Source organism: Candoia aspera, chromosome 3 (genome assembly GCF_035149785.1).
Source record: "Candoia aspera isolate rCanAsp1 chromosome 3, rCanAsp1.hap2, whole genome shotgun sequence".
Classification (NCBI taxonomy): domain Eukaryota; kingdom Metazoa; phylum Chordata; class Lepidosauria; order Squamata; family Boidae; genus Candoia; species Candoia aspera.
Genome location: NC_086155.1, coordinates 154618114 through 154634364, shown reverse-complemented (window position 1 = coordinate 154634364; position 16251 = coordinate 154618114).

Here is a 16251-nt window from a genome sequence, read left to right as displayed (position 1 = left end):
ATAAACAAATCCTTAAAAACCTTGTCATTTCAGTCCTAATCAGCAAAAGTCCATTAAGGGATACTAGAGATAACAACATATCTATTTTAACCTTGATCAAATAAGCCAACTTTGTATTCTTTCCTTTTACTTTTAACAATCTTGATCTTTAGTCCCTTCAAATAGTGTCCTAAAACTTGATTTCTTTTCATTTTTTCTTTGTCCCTTCTGACAAAATTCCACAAAGCTTTAACAAGCCTCTTTTGTAAATCCAATATAGGAAAATTATCCCAGTCACCTTTTGGTTTATTATTTGTATATCCCTTTTAAATGTTAAGACACCAGCCAGTTTCTTTTGTATGTCCAGTGTAGCACTTTTTCCATATCATTTTACAGCCTGCCATTTTTAAATCCACTTTCCGATCAATCTCAGTCTTGTCCAGTAAAACTTGTTCCTCTCCCATAACATTTTTTAAACACAGTCTATCTATAGAGGCAGACATTTTAAAATTAACTTCTGGGTCCATTGTTCAAAAATATCCTTCAATATGTCCCGTGTTAAAACATTTTGCTCCATTCAGTATTAGTAAGTCAAATTTAAGTATTCTTCTCCTTTAATTGTAATCTTTAGTTCCTTCTAGTTCCCTCTACTGTCCAACCTTCAAAGTCCCATCCTATCATGTTTTTGTTTAAAGAATCCAAAAGTATTTTCCCGTGGGAAAGATTCTTGTAATTAATTCCAAAATTTTATTTCAAATTTATCTGGAACCTTGGTCCATTTGTGACTTCCTAAAATCAAAGTTTTAATCACACTTTTGCTATTTATTCCCCCACCCCCACCCCCATTTTTTTAAGGTCTTAAACTTGTAGTTAAAACTTCTTTTGCTAAAGACTGAAGGAAACTCACCTGGTGCTGTAAAACCTGTCAATCCAAGGGTTCCTAATACTGAAAAGCAGTTAACAAGCAATTTTCAAAAGTGATTAGAAGAAGAAGTATGCAAATGACTGCAGGTTGAGAAAGACAGCTATTCGTTCATTTCCCAGAGTTCTAAACCCACCGGAGACCACTGTCTTGTGGTCCCCTAATGAGGAGCAACTGTATGGAGCACTCATGGGCAATCTCAGTTCCTCTCCTTGTCCAGAGAGGAATTACAAAGAGCCGGCCTACTCGCCGGCTCATCATTCCACCACTGTTGTCAGCTCTGATTTAGTGAAGCCATCTTCAGTTTGCCATTTCTTCCCTGGAAGTCTCAGAATTCCTTTTTGATATTTATGTTGTTTGTTTATTATTTTTCTGTTTCCACAGATTCATGGGAATATGATAGGGCATATTGCATATACTGCTCAGAAGATAAGAAAAGAGCAATGCATCTAAACATAAAATTTGTGAGGATATGGAAACAGGGAAAAAAAATATAATGACCCTTTTGTACTGAAGGATATAAAACTTTTACAGACAATAGGATATTCAGTCAGCTTGCATAGATAACCAGTCATATAGAATTGAAGATAAGTACTATGGTATTTTTCAGCTCCATTCCCCAGGCAGTGGAATTCTCAAATTGATGGTGAAACACTGATTGTATGAGTTTTTAAAAATTTATTCTTGGTTGTATTTAATGGTATTATACAATAATTGTGGGTACTGCATTCATGTCTAGATATATGTATATTTTTATAGGTTGATTAGATATAGATTAGTTACTGATGAAGATATATCAGCTTTACAAGCTACTTTAGCTATTATGTTTGGCCAATTAACACTGAGAAAACATCAGCCAATCCAGTTTGAGTGCTATGCCTACAGCCAAATATTGAAGGGAGTTAGGAAGGTCCTCATTTGATCACCAGTATCAAGCAGAGGCTGAAAAGATGAAGCACCTTTGATCTTATGAAGAGCATTATAGGCAGAAAGCTGACACTGTGGGGTGTCTAAGCCAGTGTTGGCAAACATAATGCCACAAAAGAGACCTCCCAAAGCCAGGATGGGGCAGAACCAGCTTTGAATATGCTGTTCTAAAGCCATTTTGTTTTCCCAAGAGAGACCCGATTTGGTTTCCTTATTTATGCCAGCTTTCTTATTTATGCCACCTCCACATGGAATCCGTGTGGCAAAACTCTTCCACTCTAGCTTTGAGATGAGAGAACAGTTTATTCCACTACAGGAAAAGAAAGATAAAAAATAGCTTCCTAACTGTGAATAGGTTGGTAGATCATCACACTTCATCTAACACTTTAGGCTTATTCTGCTCATTAACTGAAATTAGTTTAGACTGATATCCCATTGAGTCAAGTAGTCAAGTTAATCATGACTGAAGCTCAAAGCTTTCAGTGAAAAACAACAACAACATGACTTTGAAAATATCAGGATATCTTTCTGTAAACATAAGAAGCTTTAGACACTTGATGTAACTGATGCTGAAATAGTCCTATCTTATGTTAAGGAAAGGAAGATCATGAAGATATAACAAGCACTGTCTTTAAACAATAATTAAAACTATTTTTTTTCCTTGCAATATCAAGGAAGGAAAAAGACTTGCTACCTGTTCATATAGCACTGGACAGGTAGGGCAGTCTTTAAACATTCATGATTTGGTGGTCTTCTGGGACCAGAGTTAAGTGCTGTGTAGAAGAGATAATGCATTCTGCAGAGAGGAAAATACACCAGGATTTCATCTGGAGAGTGTGCAAGCCTGGTGGATTAGCTTTCAGATCATAATATTTCCTAGTCTTGGGATAAAATAAATATGTATTAAAGCTTGTGATTATATCCTGGGGAAGTAATAATGTTAACCCAACCCTTGACATACAAGCTCCCTGCATACTGTACTGTGGCTGCATGACACACATTTTAATAACTTTGCTATCTGGACAAAGGTAATGGAAATGTCATAAAACTGGATGAAAGACTGGGAAAGTTTATTCACGGTTGTGACCTTTCCTTTCCTTTCCTTTTTTTTTTCCAGCTGAAGTTGCTTTGTGGAAAGAAGAAGAAAGAAAATGATTTTTAGTCCAGAACTGCTGAGATTTCAGAGGTAGGTATCTCTTTATCTCTCTGATGTATGTGTGTGTGTATTTTATTTTGACTCAGTTATAGACTGCACCATATCTAGGTACACATTTCAATACTCAGCTGTGCTAACATTCAAGTAGTATATTTTTAAAATATTGATTTAAATTAATTCTGATTTGGCTAAATTTGGTTTCAGTCAAGGCATATTTCTTTTTGATTGCATATGTTTTGCTTCATGCTCAGTGTCCACAACATGCACCTTTATGTCATGAGTGAAGAAATTTGTTCTCAGTGATGTATTGCTATAAAGCTTCTGAGAGAGTTTTCAAATATCTTTTGTTTCATCCACTAGGTATATGAATTTCCCTATAGACCAGGTAAAAAGCATTCTTGTCTGACCATAATGTGGAGCATCTTGAAGTATTCATTACTGACAAATGATAAGAGTTGGGTCTTCCCCTGAAGCACTGCACTAAGGAGTGAAACATTGTAGTGACCTTTTTACATTTTGAGGTAATAAAAGTTTTGGTTTAAAACACTTTTCCTCTGTAACCACCTCACAGTGGGAATGAAGAATTGCAAGCAAAACATAGTTAATGAATAACTCCTGAGGAAATAATGTTATAAAGTTTGCAAATGTGTTTCAGTCATTATAATTTCTGATGGTTAGAAAAAAAAAAAGCAGGGGAATGATGGTGGTGACGGCTGACATTCAGTTACATGACTGTTCTAAATTAGTTTGGCCCTTGGGATAGTTTTTTTTCCTTATTGTTTTAATGCCAATGGCTTTGGGAGATCCCATTGGTATCTTGACATAAAATAATGAGGAAAGAATGTTAGTTATTCCAAACCAGAAAATAAATGGAATTCAGTCCATCCATCAGGAATAAAGCCTCATGGTTTTTGCTCAAAGTCTTATTGAGAACATGGCAAGAGAGGAACTGTGGTGCTTCTATTTCCTAAGCATGTTCTTCCCAGGATCTCTTTAGCAATGTTTATTGAGAAGAAAAGGATGGGACTTACAAGAATGTCATCCATTGAACTATTTCCCATTCTAAAACCAACCACTAATAAGTACTTTAAGGTGGAACCATCTTCATTTTCTGTGAACCAGCTAATCTGTGGGTCTCTTCACTGATAACAAAGGAGGATGTGGGTGGATGTTTACATAACTGTCTCCTAAATCTTTGTCAGTTTTGGAACCAAGTATTATCGAAATGGCCTCATGACTAGGAACATATGTAGCTATCTTATACTGAATCAAGTACTGATCTCCATCACTTCACAGAGAATGAAAGGGACTGAAATGGGACCTTTTGAATGCAAAATGTGCTTTATTGTTGAGCAATGACAATTGTTACCCTTAATCTCTAGGCCCCTTTAAATTCTTTGAAGGGATTGACATCACTACATCTTTCAGGATTATTGCTATGAGTCTACTGGTCCTAATGACATCTTCAGGTTCAACTATGAAGTGTAAGAAAGTACTTCTTTTATCTGAGATTCTCTGTGTGTCAGTCACCCCTCTAGGCAGAGAGGTGGGAAGCAGTCTAGCAAGTAACAGAAAGCAAACACTGGACTCTCCAAGATGTAGAGAACCTGCTGAAGTTTATTCGCTCCAGTCCCTTGAGGTTTCAAGGACAGGGGCTGAAAACAAAAACAGACTCTTTGGAGCCTCAACAGTCCAAACCAAGAATTCAGAGTAACATTAAAAAAGAAATGTCTAACCAAGAAGATGAACTGATCTGGCAGCAGCAGTTTGAGGCTGGTTCTCCTGCTCTGGCACCAACAGTCTCAATAAACCTTCCAGCCTCAGTTGTGAGTGTATAAGCAACTCCTTATTTGAGTAGCCAGAATAAGGGAGGTACTAGCCTCTTCCTTCCCTCTGAGTAAGGCTTTCCACACCGCAGAACCAGCTCTCTTCTCTGCCTTGGCAATGAGATGAATCCCAGCCAGGCAGCATGGGGAGTTAGTTTACATAAGGCTGATAAGAATAATCCAGCAGTTGCTTTATCTGTCATCTACTGCCTCTCCCACCCATTTTTAGAACAGCCTTTATGCTCAGCAGGCACTGAGTCCGCAGACTGTCAAACTCTGTGGCTATGGTTTACTCACAAGAAAGCTAGTGTTTCTTCTTCACCATGCTATGACCAAAGACACTTCCAGATCCACAATCCCCACCCCATATACAACTATATATGCCTCAATAATTTCTCCACTACCACCATCATTTGTCATTTTTTCCTAAGCTAAATATGTTAAACACTTTAATTTTTCTCCTTGTGTGGGAATTCAGTACACAGTATTCTTAATGTTTATCTATTTTAATATACATAAATAATGAGGAAAGGGGATACAAAAAAGGAAAAACTAAAACAACCAGAAAATGGAGGGCATAGAAAAAGGGCAGAAACAAAATGTATAAAGAAAACGACTTTAAACACATGGCCACATGGAATAAGATTGATCAGTCTTTACACTGACAGAAAACAATGAGTAAAGGAAACACCTATCATTAATCCAGGATAGCAGATCTGGGGTGACACTATCCTATCCTAAAAGACTAATTTTTGTTGCTATATTCCATGCTTGATATATTTTTGATATATAATTCAGATTCAGGTTCACATCTTCAAATCACATTATTCTTCCTAAAACCTTATCAACAAACTTAAGGTTAAAAAACCAAAGTAGAATGATAGTAGAGCAGCCCATATATTGTCTATGTTTCCCCTCCATAATTTTACATTTCCACAATAATGAAGTTGACAGCCAATCCTTTTAAAACATTATCTGAAGTATTTAATAAAAAAATCTATTGTTGATTTAATCTCATTTTAAGATCATTAGAAGCACGAGAGGTGACTGCAAAGGGAGATCAAAGGGCGCAAACTTTTAACAAAGCCCTGCCCCTTTTTATATCATGTGATGTGTACCACAATGTGCAACAAACACTAAAAAGGGGCAGGGCTTTGGCTGCATGGTCATGCCCACCATCTTGATTTTTTTTGGCTCCCAGACACCCGTGAGAAGCATACTTAAAAGAACTTTAACCATTTTTTTTGGGGGGGGTATAGTATTATTCCAGATAACTAATATTCATCACTGTTTGTTTATAAAATTCCTATAGATGCAAATATATCTGGGGCACAATTCAGTGCTGATAGTAACTTCAGAGTTTTTGACATTGTTAATGCACCAATTTGTGAAATCAAAAGATGTTTTAATTGAATATATTGTCATTCTGAAATTTCAGGCTTACCACACTTCTCTTGCAACAGCTCAAATGATTTAAAAGTTGATTGGCAATTAGCTGATCTAAAGTATTAAATATTCCTGTTCTCCTCCCAAAATGATTCACCTGCAATTTTCAGATTGTTAGTAGCCAAAGTATAAATATATCATTTGAACAAGACATATTTCAAATATGACTGTGCTAAAGATATCCATAAGACACTGTTACAATTTTCTACGGCTCCCAATCTGATACTTGACTTTTTATAACAGTGCATGCTTTGAATGACTTTTCCATCACATTCCTAAGATCACGCAGCAGGTTAGAAACCATGAGCTCTGATTCCATCAGCTTGTAAGTGAAGTTTATGTGTGATTATTTCTCTCTTCTTAATGTGTGTCATTTTCTTTGTCTTACATTGAATTGTGTTTATTATTTTAATTCTTGTTCACTCAGTTTGGAGCAATCTCTTCAGATATCTTCATTGTACTTTTTTGTTGGAGCTGCTGCACTACATGGTTATTACATTTATAGTCCACTTTTATAGCCTCCACCCCACTGATGTTCCGAAGGGCCTTGAAGAAGTGGCTCTTTACCGAGGCCTTTGATGAGGGTGAGTAAAGCACCTTCTTTGAACTATGTGGGCTTATTTCTTTTGCTCCCATCCAACTTTTTGTCACTCCTTCCATCTTCACTCTTCATTTTTCTTTATTGTTGTATTTTTTCTTGTTTTTTAATGCTTTTCTTAAATCTGTAACTTCCCAGAGTCATTGGGAGTCGGGTGGCATATGAATTTAATGAATAATAAGAATAATTTTAGAGCCAGTTTGGTATAGTGGTTAAGGCATCAGGCTAGAAACTGGGAGACCGTGAGTTCTAGTCCTGCCTTAGGCATGAAGCCAGCTGGGTGACCTTGGGCCAGTCACTTTCTCTCAGCCCTAGGATGAAGGCAATGACAAACCACTTCTGAAAAACTTTGCCAAGAAAACTGCAGGGACTTGTCCAGGCAGTCTCCAAGAATCTGACATGATTGAACAGATTAAAATAATAATAATAAATTAATAAAAATAATAAAACAAAATGGAGATGGAGGGGGGATGCATTTATAACATTTCCTGCCAGCTGAAGTTTTCAGATGGATCTGGTACTATAGCAATAATAACTGAGCAATACCAATCTTTAACTTTTCTCACCAGAGTAAAGTTGTTGTGCTTTATGGAAATAGTTGGGAATTGAAGACCTATTCACAGGGGAGGAGATGTGGAGTATATATTCTTTTCATCTCTGCCATTGTTGGCGAAGGATAGAAATTAACTGTAATGCTCTAACCTCTGGCCTAGAGTCCCAATTAGTAGCATGAAGAACACTTTTTACAAACATTTTTTCTACCCATTTTCCCTTAGATTAATGAAAGAGAAGTGTTGTTTAATTTTTTTTTTCAGAGTACTAGAGAATTTTGATGAAACTTTCATTGGTGGACCAAGGATTTTTTTTTAAAAAAATCACAAGCTTCCTGAAAATAGGGTGGATAAAGAGAAATCTCTTTGACAGAAGAAGACTTTTGAGAAAATTGCAAGGGAGATTGTGAGATTGGATTAGTTCAGTGTTTCTGTGGATGTACCTGAGACATGAAAGGGATTTGACCATGAGATCTTCTCACCAATTAATGGCTCAGCTTGCCATACCTTGTTCCACTGTTCCACTGGCAGAATCACCAGTAAAACAGGTATTCTGGCAGAGCCTTCTGCCAGATGCTGAGAGGCTTTTGGTGATGTGTTATTTTTTTGATATCCATGCATCCCTGCCAATCAAGTGGTATTCTTCTTTCTATAATCTCAGCTAGTTTCTGGTTAAGATTAAAATTGCTTCCAGGTTCTTGGGTCTATGAAATAATATTCCACTGGAATAAGAATAACAACAATAATAATGCTAAATACACACACATTCACAAACTGTGTTGAGGTGGACAATCTTGCCTGTAAAAGACAATCCCTTCTTATTTAAGAGCTTAGGAGAAATACAAAAACAGTTACAGCAGGTTAAGCAGACATCAACAGAAAAAAATATGCCAGCAGTCAGGTCAGCCAAAAAGCTAACTCTGTACTCTAAAAATTTGATCCAAGTCATTGAGTATAACTAAAAAGATAGAACACGTTCTATTTTTATAACATCTAGCTATAACTGAGTATTGCTCAGTCACTTTAGATGAAAGCACAAAGAAATCTAGCACAGAAATAGAGCTCTGTCTTAATAGAAGGATTCTGTAAAAGGAGCAGATAAAAACTCTTGAGCAGCCCAGTCATTTTTTTCTGTTGTAACCTATACTAAATAAAAATGGTACACACGTACACACAAACCTTATTTAACATGCTACACTTGTATCTTCAAACTGACTTCATTTCATTGAAGACCCTAAAATGGTTACTGAGATGGAACAATACCTCTCAATAGTGCAGCTTCATCATGACAGGAAGCTGAAAAAGGGATTGTGAAATATATAGCTGCTTATTGATGTGTGGTGGAAAAAGTCACCTAAGAACACACCAACAACTGGAGAGGATCCAACAATTATTGTATTAAAGCTAGCAAGTTACAATGAGTCACTAGTCCAATTGCTATTAAGAACGCTGGAGATGGATCAACCAAGTTTTTATATGGGGTTATAGAGACTAAAGATGAACATTCACATATATTTGACCATTGACAAAGCATTCGTTTAAAGCAGGTAACAAATACAGAATCTAGGTGTCCCTGTGTCTGGAAAGAGAACATTTTGTACTTAGCCTTTGAGAAGCATGAATGCCAGTTGAGCTGAATGTTCTTCTAACAGTTTGACCCTGCATCCCATTTCGGGCAGAGTTGTCAATATACCCATTATCAGTATCCTTGAGGATGTTGCAATTTATGGAACCATACAGGTTTTGCATCAAAGGCCATTCATTGATATAACAAAGGTTACAGCTCCAGGAGGATATATTTCATGAGGGAATAGTTGTGACATGTATTTCAGAGGATGGTTTAGCAATTACAGCTATTTTAATTACAGACTTCACTTTTACATTAAACTGGGAAGCAAAGGCAAAGATATTTAAGGGCCATTCAAGACCTCTGTATGAACATGTAGGAAGCATACAGAACAATAAAAATTGCCTCCACATTTCCCATGTCTTTATTTGTCCAGAGAAATGCATGAGCTATATTGGGGAATATGGGGGTGTCTTCATAATATGATGACCATTCACATGCCCAGGCCTGGTGTGGCAGATAGGAAAAGCATGCATGACAACAGAAGGAGCAGCACATGAGCCATATATTTATACTTATTGTAACATGATGAGAAAGAAAGCCATTATAAAAAACAAATTTGTGTAGCCCAGGCACAGCCAAAGGAGAGGTTGTGTAGGAGGGTCTGAATCCAGCTCCCAAAACTGTCTACCATGACTGTGTCTTCCTCTGAGATTTGATGCAAAAGGGGGCATTGTTATGAATGTTGTCTCAATCTGTTATGCTTGTTTGTCCATTCATAAGAGAAAGAATTCACCAGTTTGCCTCCCCTCTTTGTGATGCTAGCAGGTAATCTAGGGCCAGTTTGTTGCCCATCCCCATATGTCTGATGCCTTCCATCTCCTTTGGGAGGGAGTCAATGTCAACTCAGCATGAAATACCTTTTCTAATTCAGCTGAGATACCATCACTGGTTCAAACTTAGCAACACCAAGCCAAGAGACAAGCACCCTGATACCAAAGTGGAAGGAGGTTCCCAGTGGTTGTCAGATATGACATCCACATAATTCATCTAAGAAGCACACAAAAACATAGGACTCTATGAGTAGACTGGAAGGGAAGACATGGTTGGAGCTACTAAGCTGCAAAGAAGACTCATCATAATGGTAATGACTCACTGGATTATGATCTGAAAAGGTCTTTGGTAATATCTCTGCTTTATGAACCTCAGTAGCCAAATTCTTTAAAATCCAAATCATGTATATTCTCGAAAAAGATCTATGTCTTTCAGAAAAATAAGTATATTCTCTTGAATTGCCACTTTTATGTCTCTATACATTAACAAGCTCTAAACTGTCCATCAAATTACAAGAAAACTTTTGGTAGTTTACCTAAAGTGATTTTAATATTTTACTCAGAAGTTGGTCTACTTGTGGGGAGATCACTCCATTGCAATCTCCCATCAAACACCAATTTTTATAAGAGAAACCTACTAATCTCTCCATAAGTCCTTCGTAGAATAATACTTTGTCCTCATTTGGGGCATAAGACTTTGGCCCAGTATCAAAGTCTAAGCCCCATGCAAATTAGCTTCCACCCCAACAAACCTACCATGCTGATCAGTCAGTAAAAGATCTGGTTTTAGTTTGAGATTTATATACAAAACAACTCCATTTCTTTTTTTAGTTCCTGATGAAATAAATTCTTCACCCAATTTTTAAAAATCAGATATTTTATGTCCTTTTTTCCAATACTGTATGTGTCTCTTGTAAGCAAATTATATCTAGTTTTAATTTTTTCAAATAACATTTTTTTCTCTTTTGAGGACCATTTGCTCCACTTATACTCTACATTAAGCACTTTTAATCGATAATCAAGCCAAAAATTTAGAAAAATTGATACCTATAGCACCTAGTTCAGTATATCCCTTTCAGTTTCCTGTTGTACCTCTTGAGGTTTTTGTGTAGTCTCCTCTGACACCTCCCTTTGAATCTCCTCCAATTCTTTGAATTTTTCTAGAAATTCTCTCACCATCTGGACAGAATTCAATCAAAAACTCTGCTGTTTAAAAGTTCAAATCACACCTTCCAGTTTGCCCCATTGAAATAGGATATTTTTCTACTTTAATCTTTCAGTCAAAAAAAAAAAAACCCTCTCTTCTCTTAAAGTAAGATTCTAATAGGAATGTCTTTAAGGACAATTATACCTGTATTATCAATCTTCAGTCTTTTTTTGTAGTAAATTTTATTAAGTTTGAAGAAAAGAAATATTCCAGGTTCTTTTCATGGCATTCCACCAGGAGATCAATTTAACTTATGGCTTGCAGATCACTCTCTCCCTTAGATTTTGCCAACTCCATTATCCAATCTTATCCAATATCTCAATTAAAATCCCAATCTCAGTCTTGAGAAAAACGTTTCTATCACTCTTAAGTTCCTCAATTTCATACATCACATCCCCAGCCTGATGGCACATTTTAGATCTCATATTTTCCATAATGTCCTGGATATCTTGCATAAAAGCCTGATAGAAGTCAGAAGAAATCTGTTTAAAATCCTGGTGAAGGTCAGAAAGAATCTGTTTGAAATCCTCCATGTCTCACAGAGTAGATTATGGCACCCCTTAGGACCTTAACCAGCGAAGGTCAAAGATAGGAAGGAATTCTGGAATGTGTTTAAATAAAGTGAGAGTGAGATAGCAGACAGTCAAGGGAAAGTGAACAGAAAGCTGAAGGTTCAAATCAGCTGATTTAACATGTAGGAAAATGCTAATATGGGGATGGTCGCTATAGACCACTCCTCCCACTCTTGGACTGTTTTAGATTCTTCACCACCTGGATTCTCTATTTTTACCTTTATTTATATTATTTATTATTGTATTTTATTCTGTGTATTTTCTGTTTATTGTAATCGATTGTTGTAAACCGCCCAGAGTCCCCTGACGGGAGGAGATGGGTGGGGACAAATCAAATAAATAAATAAATAAAATAATATCTTCAAATTTAACACAAAAATAACAGAAAGACAATTGTTTTAGTCTCAATCTTTGCAATTTCCTTTGGAAGGAAAACAAATTCCAAAAGTTAAAAGTTTTTTTTTTTTAAGTAACCCCAAAAATAGTGTTAAGCACCAAGAGAATCAGCTTCTTCTCACTGTAGAAAGTCTCTGTTAGGGTATATATGCTTAAAAAAAAATGGATTGGTGATTTAGAAATGGGGTGGCCAGACTTGGTGAACCTTTAAAGCTACAGCATGGCTTGGAAAGTGATGAAATCTCTGCCTCTCAGCTGACTCTTACCAGTCGAATGCAAAATGCTGTTTACAATCCTCTGGCTGCAAGCAGCTGTCCAGAGGACAGATGGGATGATTCCAGGTGTTTTCCTTGATCTGGAGAACGTTTCTGGGCTTCAGGAAAACCTGCTTGAGCCTGAAAAAAGTTCCTCCGCTGTCTGCTCTGCCTGCTGAACCAATGGACAGAGCCATACACTCCGCCATTCCCACTGGAATCCCCAGTCTTCAGTCTTGTATTAAAATCCTGCGGCAAAACATGATCCCTTGTCTTCTTCTGTACAAAGTGCACCAAAACATCCCTTGCAATATTTCTTGTTCTCACAAACTTTGAATTTAGGTTAATGTAGATTTTAAAAATCATTATATTAGACATGCCATACTGACAATATGGAATATATATAATGTTGTGTCCAAAAACACCTTTGTGGCTTTCAGCACAAGAAGCATTTTATAGATGAAAAATAATAACCAAACACAAATGGCTAACTTATCGTAAGATAATAGAATTTTGTCAAGGGAATGTACAATAAAATTAAGAGAATATCTGGTGGCAGAGGGATATACTTGTCATTTTTTAAAAAAATTACAATTACAAGTAATTGTAATTAATTACAATTACAATACAAACTACAAATTGCAATACAAAAAAATTACAATACAAGTTTTGAACATTGTAAGACTGACTTTGAAATAGAACTGTGTACAAAAGATAAACATGTAATTGTTAAATGTGTAAACTTTTATTGAAATTTCAAACAAAAGAACAAGTGAAAGAATGTATGATAAAATGGGCTAAAACTTTGGTTATAATATACAGATGGAACAATGGAAAAATATGTGGTTGAAAGGATTGAAATTTACATTACATTATAATCTTAAAGTAATTTTTTATAAGTTGATGTATCATTGGTATACGTCACCAAAGAAATTGTCTAAACTTTAAATTTATGCTGGAAATATGAACAACAAGAAGGGACATTTTATCATGTTTGGTGGACATGTAAAAAGCTAGAAAATTCTGGACTCAGATACACACACTGATTCAAAGGATTTTAATGATTAATATACAATTGAAACTAAAGGCTTTTCTTTTTGGGCTGATGGCCAAACAGTTGGAAAAAAGTTATAAAACTGTTTGTGTACATGATAACTGCAGTAAGATTATTTTATGCACAAAGATGGAAAGATTAGGTACTACCCACAATGGAGGAATGGTTGGTGAAAATGATGAAACTTGCTGAGATTGCTAAATTGACTTCTTTGATCAGAGAAATGACAATAGCTACATTGACTGTTGACTGAAACCCCCTTATAGACTTTTTGCGTGAAACAGAAACAAGTGAACTTATGATTTATGTTTTGTTGATTAGATAGGATAGATTATAGAAAGAAGAATGTCACAATGTAACTTTAGAGAGAGAAGTCAATTTATAATTATACTTACAACTTCTGTAAAAAAGATTGGAAGCCACTTCTTTATATTTTTTTCTTTCTTTTCTATTTTTCTGCTACCCTTTTTCTTTTTGCACCTTTAGTTTTTTCTTTCCTTTTTTCCTTTTTTCCTTTTCTTTCTTGCTCTATTTTAGTTTCTATTAGTCTTATTCTTGTGATTAAAATTATAAAAAAGGAGCAGAACTTATAGTGCAATGGCACAACACAGCTTTTATTTTTGCAGAAGCAGCAAGAGCCTGCAGACACCCATGAATATCAAAAATAAATAGATTATATAACAGGAAACAAAACATCCAGTCAGCCAAGACATTTGCGGTGCAGATTGTGGAACATAACAGACCATGAATTATTAGTCAAATATATGTGCTAAACTTAAATTTTAAAGAGGATAAGTGTATCAGCAAGATGTGATCTGAAGAACATACAATCAGAATATAAGATCAGTGTAAATACTAGATTTAGTATGTTCAATTTATCTAAAAGAGAACCTGGATGCCTGTGGGAAGAGGTGAGAAACATGATGAAACATGAAGCATGCTCTATATTTCTTTCTCTCTCTCTCTCTCTCTCTCTCTCTCTCTCTCTCTCTCTCTCTATATATATATATATATATATATATATATATATATATACAAACACACACACACACACACACACACACATATATATATATATATATACACCTTCAGCAAAGGATTGTTACCTGGTCGTGGTGCTGGGGCTTGAGCACCTCAATGATGCCATGAGCTAAACCGTGAAGGGCCACACAAGACGGGAAGGTCATGACAGAGAGGTCAGACTAAATGCGATCCCTGGGGAAGGTAATGGCAACCCACCCCAGTATTCTTGCTGTGAAAACTAAATGGATCAGTACAACCAGAGATATGTCGGTATACCATCGGAAGATGAGACCCCCAGGTCGGAAGATGGTCAAAATGCTACTGGGGAGGAACAGAGGATGAGTTCAACTAGCCCCAGACGTGATGACGCAGCTAGCTCAAAGCCGAAAGGACGGCTAGCGGCCGACGGTGCTGGTGGTGAACGGCGAATCTGATGTTCTAAGGATCAACAAACCATCGGAACCTGGAATGTAAGATCTCTGAGCCAGGGCAAATTGGATGTGGTTATTGGTGAGATGTCAAGATTAAAGATAGACATTTTGGGCATCAGTGAACTGAAATGGACTGGAATGGGCCACTTCACATCAAATGACCACCAGATCTACTACTGTGGACAAGAGGACCACAGAAGAAATAGAGTAGCCTTCATAATTAATAGTCAAGTGGCTAAAGCAGTGTTTGGATACAATCCAAAAAATCATAGAATGATCTCAATTCAAATTCAGGGCAAGCCATCTAACATCACAGTGATCCAAATATACGCCCCAACCACAGATGCTGAAGAAGCTGAAGTAGAGCAGTTCTATGAGGATCTGCAGCACCTACTGGACAACACGCCTAAAAGAGATGTTATTTTCATCACAGGAGACTGGAATGCTAAGGTGGACAGTCAAATGACACCTGGAATTACAGGTAAGCATGGCCTGGAAGAACAAAATGAAGCAGGACATAGGCTGATAGAATTTTGCCAAGACAACACACCCTGCATAACACTCTCTTCCAACAACCTAAGAGACGGCTTTATACATGGACTTCACCAGATGGACAACACCGAAATCAGATTGACTACATCCTTTGCAGCCAAAGGTGGCGGACATCTATACAGTCGGTAAAAACAAGACCTGGAGCTGACTGTAGTTCCGATCACGAACTTCTTCTTGCACAATTTAGGATCAGACTAAAGAGATTAGGGAAGACCCACAGATCAGCTAGATATGAGCTCACTAATATTCCTAAGGAATATGCAGTGGAGGTGAAGAATAGATTTAAGGGACTGGACTTAGTAGATAGGGTCCCAGAAGAACTCTGGACAGAAGTTCGCAACATTGTTCAGGAGGCGGCAACAAAATACATCCCAAAGAAAGAGAAAACCAAGAAGGCAAAATGGCTGTCTGCTGAGACACTAGAAGTAGCTCAAGAAAGAAGGAAAGCAAAAGGCAACAGTGATAGGGGGAGATATGCCCAATTAAATGCAGAATTCCAGAGGTTAGCCAGAAGAGATAAGGAATTATTTTTAAACAAGCAATGTGCGGAAGTGGAAGAAGACAATAGAATAGGAAGGACAAGAGACCTCTTCCTGAAAATAGAAACATTGGAGGAAAATTCCAGGCCAAAATGGGTATGATCAAAAACAAAGATGGCAAGGACCTAACAGAAGAAGAAGAGATCAAGAAAAGGTGGCAAGAATATACGGAAGACCTGTATAGGAAGGATAACAATATCGGGGATAGCTTTGATGGTGTGGTCAGTGAGCTAGAGCCAGACATCCTGAAGAGTGAGGTTGAATGGGCCTTAAGAAGCATTGCTAATAACAAGGCAGCAGGAGACGATGGCATCCCAGCTGAACTGTTCAAAATCTTGCAATATGATGCTGTCAAGGTAATGCATGCTGTATGCCAGCAAATTTGGAAAACACAAGAATGGCCATCAGATTGGAAACA